Here is a 10,491-nt window from a genome sequence, read left to right on the forward strand (position 1 = left end):
CGCCGATCGGTTTGTCCAGTTTGAGTGGAGAAGGGGCACGGCCTGTGTGCAGTCACATTTCTGGGGAAACAGGGCATTAACTGCAAATAATACCGCTCTTGCTGTAAATAGATAACGTCTATTCTAAAGGTGTATTTATCTCTATATGCATATTTACTCACACAGCTTATTTTATATCATATTAGGCATCCATTAGTGACTGCTTTCTTTTAAGCCTTTAATATTTTCCATCTCGCTTGTGTCCTCTGTTTTCATGCCTCTGAGTAGGCCAGCATAAAATTTAGACTTGATTTGTGGTATTTACAGCACTGGAATGAGTTAGGCATATTCTAAACAGGATTTTTTTTTTTCTTTTCAGAATCTAGTAGTAATTTTCAGACTTTAATCACTGTGAAGTAGATCGAAGAAGCAAAATGTAGTATTTCTTTCTAGGTCATAACAGTTGTATTTTTCTCAGGCTTCATGTTAATCTTAAAGTTTCTGTAGATTTGTTAATTAAAAAAAAAGTATAACTTTTGCTCTAAACAAATCCTTCTAAAACTATTAAGCTCTTTCACTTGACCAGTTGGTGACAAAATGTAAACAGTGTATTTTAAAAGTTAGATCCCCTTATGAAGACATGTGTTGTAGCTGCAATATTCTACAAGCTACTGCTCTTTGGATTTATATAAATACTTTTTTCTGATGTTGCCCTCTGGTGGAGGGTTAATGAAATTTTACAGCAGCAGAGCATGCTTGTACAAAAAAGACCAATTATTTTAATATTGAAATTCCCGCAATGAGTAATCCATGTAAAATTTCAATATTTCCTTTCAAAATTGTAAAAGAACTACAAAGTACTACAGTAGAAAATAAATTAAAACTATATGTAATTGCAGTGTTGCTAATTAGCATGATAACACAGTGCTGATTTCTAAATCATGGTAGGTACCGAATGTGGTTTTCAGCATCCCTTTCAGTACAGCACCTTCGTTACCATTACAGTGCCGAAAGGATTTTTCCCAGTACATGCAACGCTGCACAGTTACATAAGCGAGTCTTCCCAGTGTGTCGTGGCTCCAGTGTGCCATTGCAGATGCTCAGAGGAAACCTGTATTAATAGCTTTTTCTGAGGGCCAGCGGGAACAGGAAATTGTTTCACAGGGATTAAATGGGATTGGGTTCCATAATGTAAGCCTTTCAGAAAAGTACTGAGCACTTTTCTGAGCTGGAATTTGAGACTGTGAAGTCTGCAGGGCAAGGGTGCTTTGTTTATTTGCACATTACATACAACGAGCCCTGGCCCTTTTTTTTTCAGAAAGCTTGGCATTGGCACGTTTTTGATGCTATAGGTACTAAGTAGCAGCAATAATTATTAGTAAGATAACTGCATTTACTAAATAAATTATGACTGATTTGGGAAAGAGAAATAATTTATCACATCACACAAAAATGAACTTCTAGGCCATATGAGACATTCCTGGGTATAGACTCTTACTAGCGGAGAATTAATTAGTTTTTAGTTGGATAAAATATGCAAAATAGCAAACAACACTGGTACAGTAAAATGCTATAGCAACTAGGCTGCTGCATAGCCATCTGAAATAGAAATTCTGTGTCTATCACACGTTATATCCGGGTATTACTGAGTCACATCCTTATCGAGCTCAGCTGTTTTGGTTTCACATGAGGCACATAAGAGCAGTAGAAAGCTGATGTCCTTAGTGTCATAAAACACGTACAGACTCGTCAGCTATTTTAACACTATCTATTAGTTATTTAATATCGGTAGAATAAGCCATTTCTAGGAGAAACAACATATAGCATCAATATATGTTATCAAAATTGTTATCAATAATAATGTCTATAATTGGTATCTGTCACAGACAGACTCCTCCCACAAAAGGCCTAATTCAAACCCCAGTGAAATCATTGTGAGTTCTTTCCACTGGTGTCAGTGGCAGGTGAAATAGGACCTTATGCAGAAAATTCTAGTCCAGGTATCACTGCTGAAAGTTCACGTATTGACCAGAAGGAAAGAGATTCGGTCAGAAGTCAGGCAGTAAAAACCACGGTTCTGAGAAAGTTCTGAGAATATCAGTGCGATGTTATGGTATGATGCAGGATGCTGCAGATGCCTGCAGTTTTTCACATAAAGCACAAAGCTTATTGTTTAAACCCGAAATCTTGTAATTAAATAAAATTCTCTTTGCCTGATAAGATTTCCTTTTTCTTTTGGCTGTATGAAGGCTAAAGAACTGAATCCTTACCTGCCCTTTTGTTCCTATAAATAGTTCCTTTTTACAAGTTTCTGACTGAGCTAGTTCAACGAGTTAATTCAAAAAGATGAAGAATTACAGATGTGGTTCTTAGCTTGGTTTTTCAGATTACTATATATCTAATCTCAAAATTTTCCACAGTAATCCTCAGAATAGTATCTAAATATAGTATAATCCTTTTGGAGGACTACAAAGTCAATACAGCTATATAAATTTCTCTTCACTAAATTTTAGTCTTGCTGAAGCAGACTCCACTCTAAGCTAAAATCGTCATCAGTGACACATACCAGTGATTTAAAAATACAATTTATTTAAATTCCATTTTTGACCTTATCTTTGCTGCTGGTACACTGCAATATGGATTTGCTCTTTCCCAAGTGCCATGCATGCAGAGCTTATCAATTAATATGTATTTATGATCTGTTTGGAAAAATAATCTTATATACTTTCCTTTAACTTCATATGATCATCTAGATCCAAGAGACTTTGTTTTCCCATTACTAAAAGGTGACAAAATACTGCTTTTAATGACAGAGTAACAGTTCCAGAAATAAATGATGTGCTTAAAATCCTAGTTATGCCGTTAAATGCATGTCTGTAACAGAGAACCATTTTGGATGGAGGATAGCATAAACATGCCTCAAAAATAATGATCAATTCTCCCTCCTATTTATGGTAGCTGTCCATTGAATCCAATGGAATTTGCTATAACCTTAAGAACAAAGCAATTTGTCACCTCCTTTGGGACTGTGGATTTGCAAAATCTCAAAACAATGCCAAAACAACGATCAGGCCATGAGGAACAAGGCTGTATGGAAGAAGCATCAGCTTTGTAAACTCTTTTTCAGTAAACTGTTTATTGCAAACAACTATTCAATATTTCAAAAAAAATTATTGAAATAAAATCTTGTGCGAGACCCTGACTGAAGAGGCGGAAAAGGGAACCAAGGGGTTATTTTAAACCAGGAGCTTCCTCATTCTCCCAGAAAGTTTGTGAGGATCCCTCCCTAGAACAACTTAGGTGGGCTTTTGTTTTATCCTTCAGTGTCACGATGATTCACAGCAACAACAGGACAAGTCTCTTGAAAAAAAAATCATTTTGCATTGGAGAAATATCCAGCAGTGGCTAAACATATATTTTATGAAACAGCCACCTTCTTTTTTGTGCGTATAACTCCAGACCGCGGTTGTGTGCACAATGTGGTTATTATGGCCTGTTGAGAAGTGTATTACACAACGGTGTTGAAAGGAGTAGCTGCAATGTGCCGTAACGCTAGAAGTTCACAGAATTTCTTTCTGTTTCCTCCTGATCTGTGTCACTTACGTCCTGAGTGATATTTTAATTTCCTGAACTGTGGGCCAGATTGGTAATTTCCACGCTATAAAGAAAAACGTGGCAGAAGTTGAACTGTTGGATCAGATCTTGGCTCTGCATCACTACAACAGCATGAAGACTATTTAACTTTCTGGTTTTACATCCCAAAGAGGGCAGGCTTCAGCTGAAACATGCTAAAGAATGCATGCGTCTGGGCAGAACATACAGATTCACACAGAAGGTCACTCTCAACCAGTCTGTGCTTCTCAGAAATAAAAATCTGGAACTTTGGGCCAAGATCACAGGGACAAATAGAAAAATATAGCAGGAAACTGGCCGCAGAAGCAAAATTAACTATGACTGTGGATTTAGTCAAGCAAAGTTGTGTTTTCCACTACTTCACCTAAGTGTGATATATGACAGCTTAGAGCTTGTAAATTGGGCTGCTCTCTTTCAGATGCCCCTGTTCAGTTGCTGGAAGCATTATGACATTGCTTTGCCACTAGCCTGATAAGCACAAGAAATGATACAAGATAGAGGACGGAAGTTGCACACTAATTTCTCAGGCTGACTTCTAGTTTTGAGCCAAAGTGAAAACACTTTGCCCAGAATCCTCTGCACTAACATAGACAATGAAATAGTCTAATGACTCACTACAAAACTCAGTATTTGGAAAGTTGTTATTCCTTTCTGACAAGATTACAATGGTCTTTTTTTTTTAAAAAAAAAAAAAAAAAAAAAAAGAAAAAAAAGGCATCAAAGTATCCAAACCTGTACTTCTTTTTTTTTTTGTATGAAGGGATATCTTCTTTTTAAGCATATAAATTCATAGTGTTAACTCTAATGGCAATGTCTGATTTTCAGATAACCCAACGTGTGTTTATGTCCTGCGTTGCAGGGCAGGTTCATTACCGTATGGAAGCTGTTGCCTCAGCCCTCTAGTGGTAAAAGCCATCAAGGCAGTAGAAGTGCAGTCAATTTTTGTGTTTTACTAGTATAGTGGATTTCACGGTGAAAAAAAAAACCCAAACCACTAGATGATTTGCAGTTAGCATATAAGACTGCTCCATGGCCGGAAATTCTCCTGTTACATTACATCAAGATTTATTTATTTCCTCTGTTCTCCCTTTCCTGTCTAAAATCTAGTTTGTTTTTAATTTTAGCAACTAGATTTTTAAAAAATCTGATAAAAATCCACCCAGTGGCAAATGCCTTTTAAATCATAAAAGCAATTATATTAATATTAAAAATATTTTATTCTTTTTTATATATCTGTGGAGAAATTTGACAGTATAGAATATATTTATCTTAGAAGTAAATGTGGGTGCTTATCTTCTTCCTGATATTACAGGAACATCTGTTCCTTTGAATTCCTGTACTTCTCGATGAGTGAAATGCAAAGGTTCCCAAAGGAGTTCAAGCCATCTGTCATGTTAGACAGACAGAAATGCACCCACCTCTGGGAGGGAGCCGGAGTAACGGTTCTCTCAGTACACAAGAAAGCTATGCAACACTTGGTGAGTGGGATGCAATTATCCACAATGAAATTTAGCCATGGATTGCAGCATATCATCCTATCTTTTATTAATATGATGGCTAATGATCTTTTATATCATTAATCCATCATTATTTTATCCTTCTGTGATGTCCATCATTGGACTGTTTAACAGCTTAGGCAAGGCCTTTACGCAAGAGTCAGTTTGGTCTCAGTAGCAGTCGGGTCTCTTTTCACTGCGTGAAAAACCTTGAGGGAAATGTACAAATTGAAGGCTGTATTATGGTGCCTTTTTATTGCTAGAATTAGAAAATCAGAGCCAGCTTTTCTACGGGCTTCAGTAGTCCCTTCTTTTCTGTTGACTTGTCTCTTAACATTATTTTAAAATGTATTAAGAGAAGTTTGGGGAAGAATTTCAGATCACACTGATTGCACTGATTTGAACAGGGCTTAAATCTATCATAGACATTCATTTGCTAGGAGAACTGTTAAAGAGATACCAAAGGTAACTTCAGATACATCATTTGATGCATTCCTGGTGGGGAAAAACAACCCGACACAACTCATAATAGATACTTGGAAAATAGTTGTGTTTAGTACAACAGGGAACTGATATCTGAGTTTGTGGGCAGACTTTTGGACTGCAGTGTTGGGTCTGGGATTGATATTACACCCTGAATTTGTCACTCATTTTTTCCATGCCTTAGGTTTTTTGGTTATGAAAGAGGGAAAACAATAATTCCTTAGGACAACTATTGATTTCTCAATAGACTAAATGAAACCAAAGTCTATAGAATGCTGTGTAGGAAGAATGTATGGAGATTTTATTACATGTAAAGTGGTTTCTCTAAGGAGAAACACATACATAAAACTGTAATTAGTATTCTATATCCACAAAGTATAATTTGCTGGTGATACAGACAGCCAACACATTTTGCCTTCACCGCTAGACTCTGCCAGAACAGGTTCCAGTGATGTCAGGACAGTTGTGTATTTTCAGCTGCTATATCCTAGCTTTTCTATGTAGAAGGATATTGAGGCAGTGTGTACAACCTCAGCAAAAAAAAAAAACAAAAAAGGAGGAAGCATGTGTCTTTAGTTGATGTTTGGGGTCAGTGGAGTCTGTAGAAAGGTATTGGTGATTCCCACCTTCCCAATAAAGCAGCATGTTTTTCACTGAGGGAGCCTTCCATTTGTCCCATATTTCCTTTAGTTTTGTTTCTTGAGAAGCTGACAACCATCACATGAATTTGAGACTGAATGTGATCATATTTCATCTCTTAAATTTCCTTGGAATAAGCCTAAAAGTATTCTCTCCAATCTGGATCCAAAATAGGAAAATAAATGACCTGGGGGGAAGGGGAGGGGTGTCTTATGTCGTATGTTTACATCTGCATCAGATAACACTAATCCAAGCTAGCAATGCCAGCATATCCTCAAATGACTAGTATTTTAATCAAAAGACTCCCATCATTTTATTTACAATATAAAATGAAATATGCTTGTTCTTTGAGCATCCGAATGAATGCATCTGGGTCTCTGAGGCTTCCCGTCTTCAGTAACTCTAGCTTTCTACTACCCCCTCCTCACACCAGGCCCTGCTCGGGATCTGTGAGAACTCCAGTCCTTCCCTGCTTGGTCCCTAATGCTTTCCCATCAGCATCCTCAGTTCCTGTCATGTCATCAGCATGCCTTTTTGCTCTCCCTCATTGTGTCTTTCATTTTTTCTTCACAAAACTGCTTTTGGTAAACTATTTTTCTGAAAATTGTAGGGAACTTTTATCTCTGGGACTTCTATGTTTCTAGCAAACTTGACCAAAATAGGTTCAAAAGTGGTTATGAAGGGGAATGGACACACAAAATAGTGTCTAAGTCTCATTTAATTAGAAAATGGAACTGAAACAATCAGCATTAGATGTTGTTGTTTTTGTTGATCTCATGTTTCATTAATAGAGGAAATTATCTTTGATATTACTCTATTTTTCTGAGAAACAATTCCTCTGCTTTCTACAAGCCACAAAGGTCTCATATCTTTTATACAATAAACACTTAAGAAGTGCTAGATACCTTCTTTGAACAACATGTCTGTGGGTTTGAAGGCATAAAAGTCCAAATGTTCTTTTTCTTACCACAAGATACAAAGGAAAACCAAAGACTGTAAAAGGTTTTGAGGGGATCTGAGTACAGAACTGCTATTCCTGTTGGTTTGCTGAATACATAAGATGTTCCTTCTTCACCGGAAACATCAGAGCAGCCCATAATTCAGGATGACAGGAAAACCTCTGCTTTATTTTAGGGCACTGCTAATGAGCTCAATGGTGATTACATTGTGTTCCAGAGGGCAGGGGCGAAGATTGGGGTATCACATCGCTGGCTTTAGGCCAAAGCACTCTACTCATCCGTTTCAAAATACCTGTGATCTCTAAATGTAACTAAAAATATCAAGTGCCCAGTTCAGATCCCTTTTCTAAATGTCACAGGGAACACCCTCAAGATTAGGCTTCATTTTCTAATCTGGTGCTTAACAGTGAATATTTTATATTTATTTTTTCTTCTTGTTTGTTGTAAATAAATCATCACAGAGCTGGTGGATTAGCTACTTGAGGAAGGTGTGGCTCCAAATGCGTTGTGTAGTGCCATGGGGTGATATTAGCTTTGACAGCTATGCATACTGTGGCACTGCTCTGGCATGATTTAGGCTCTACAAGCAACAATTGAAACGAGTAGAGTCCTTCTAGACCCTTATTTGGCACCTTAATTTTATATGTAGATATATCAGATGAAGGACAGGCACATTCACACATTTAAGAGCATGGTCCTGATTCACTGCCATGTCTGTCCTTCCCCTTCTGTCCCAGGTTCCTGTGGATGTAGTTAGCCAGAAATGTGGATGTGAGCCAGATATTCAGATGTCTCAAGGAATGCCTCTTTTCAGTTCCCTGTGAGTCAAACTGAGCCCAGCGATTCTCATGTGACTCTGTGTGACCAGTTCTGGTATCTTTAGCTATTCCAGGACTTCTCCTACAGGGGAGGTGAATTTTAGTTACATATTTAGTGATCTGTTTACAAGACTTGGAAGTTCGAACAGTTCAAAAGACTTATACTGAACCTTCAGCCCTTCAGCTGAGGGTTTGCTTATTTGTCTCCTAAGCTGGCACTTTCATTGTGAAAGCCTGGACAAGCTTTTCTATCTTTTGTCGTTCAGCCCAACGGCCCTCTGCTTAACCACTGACATCTATTGGGCTTTCACCGTGGAATTCTACTGCATTTACATCTGATTATTACAGCTCATGCTGTAGTTGAGGTGCTTTCTGGCTCGCCTTGTGGCAAAGATTTTCTGGGTGCTTCTCTTTTCTACCCAAAGGGCACTGTTTTATGCGCGGTTCCTAACTGGCTTTTTTTCTCGCAGCTGGAGAAGTGATGAGTGTTACCATGAATGCTATCTCTGAATGCTGAGGTGTGTGATCTCTGAATCCCACTCTGTTTGCCAAAGCCAAATACTACAGTGTAGATAGAAAGCTCATATAAAATAATGCTACTTATGCTCCGTTTTAGTGCTACAGAAACTTCTCAATCCATTAGAAAATGACGATTTAAAGGAGGAAAAAGACAAATGTCAAAGTCTCTGCTTGGGCTGTGTTCCTCCCTAACTCCGCAGGAGGCATGTCTCTGCAGAATATCAAGAAAGGAATCCAGGATTTGGCCTCCTGTATGGAACTAACTTTTAATGTGCACTTTGCATTCTACCAGTGGTCTGTCTTTAGCCGAGAACCCTTCCATACACAGTTTCGCATACTCTATGCTCTCATTCCAGAAGTGATGCCAGTTCCTCAAAAATGGTCTTAGCATTTGGTTGTCCTAAAGCCCTGTTGAGGAATAGGTATTTCTTAGATATTAAGCCTGCTTTATCCATGAAAAATATGCCCTACGCTACAGCCAAGGAAAGATCAAGACTGAGAAGTGTATAAATATATAAGAAAAGGTAGACTATAAGCACAGTTCTCTTGCTGTTTGCCAGATGTCCTGAGATCACACCCTGGGGGCTGCAGCTAGGTAATTAATTTCTGCAACACATAACTTGTTAAATTTAGCTGTTTGTTTTCTTGTTCTCTCTCACTTAATATTTTCCTACAGTTACAAATTGTAGGTCTTACTTTGTATATAACTCCAATAAAATCACTGGGGCTATTTCCAGAACAAAGGATCTAAATTTTCTTACAGTGATCTTAATCATGCCATATGTTTTCTGTGCAGATCCTTCTTTTCCCCTTATCATGATAGACTGACTTGTAACTCAGTAAGGAAGGTACTTGTTGTACCTCTTTCTGTTTTGCTTTGTTTTGTTTTGCTTTGGAGTGATACATGTGTCCAGTAGTTGGTCTGAGACTGCCAGTTCATTGACACCTATCATGTTGTTATATATTCCTTTTTTTTTTTTTTTTTGATATCTTCATCTTTCTGAAGGGCTGAGCACATCAGAAGCATTACAAAGTTTAGCTTTTGTGGCCTTTGGAACAACAGGGTTCATGGTTTTTTGACTTTCTGTTAGGAAGAATAATATAATAATCAAAGCTCTGAAATAACTACCTATCCCCCAACTGAATGGCTGCAAAGCAAGTAGTCCCTAAAAATCCATTCTGTCAGTCACGTCTTCTCCACTCCCAATTTCTCCTTTACTAAGAGGCCCCCATGGCTCATGAAAACACCTTTCCCTTTCCCTTATCTTTAATAAAAATCTCCACTGAATCCATGAGTTCAATCAGTCTCATATTACTGAGTCTCTCTTGGTGAATTGAGATGGTCTTCTGCTTCCACAGACAAATTTCCTTGGCAGGCTGCCTGTTTATGACAAGAATATTAATCACTCTCTGAATGGTGCGTGCTCCATCATCAGTGCACATCATAAATCACTGAGAGGTACTTTTGCATCTGGTTAACATTACACCTAAGGGCTTCGTGCAGCACACACGTTCCTGGTCTACATGGGCATCTTTCCTTCACTCATGTCTTGTACCTCGACTATTGTTTTCCAAAAAACTGCATAAATCGATGGTCTTTCAAAAGCTGCCCTATCCTCTCCAGCACTTCTAATAGACTTCAAAATGATCCTCGTTAATCCTTCTTCACTAAAAGGACGGGTGACCAGTCTGAAGGAGATGGGAAAATATGACCAGCGAGGGAGAGAGCAAGATTCTCTCTGAAGTCCATGTGGAGCACGAGGGAGGTCAGATAGTGTAAAAACCAGCCCAAGTTTCTCTACTCAAACTCAATCTCAAGGAGTATGCCCTTGAATACAACCTGAAATACAATGGGACTTTCTCACGAGTGCTGGTATTTTTGCAGGAAATCTCACAATGATTCACGTTCTGGAATTGCTTTCCCATACCACAGGCAGGTTATCAGCCTGAAAATATACCATAGCC

The sequence above is a fragment of the Chlamydotis macqueenii genome, chromosome 5 (genome assembly GCF_036417535.1).
Source record: "Chlamydotis macqueenii isolate bChlMac1 chromosome 5, bChlMac1.mat, whole genome shotgun sequence".
Classification (NCBI taxonomy): Eukaryota; Metazoa; Chordata; class Aves; order Otidiformes; family Otididae; genus Chlamydotis; species Chlamydotis macqueenii.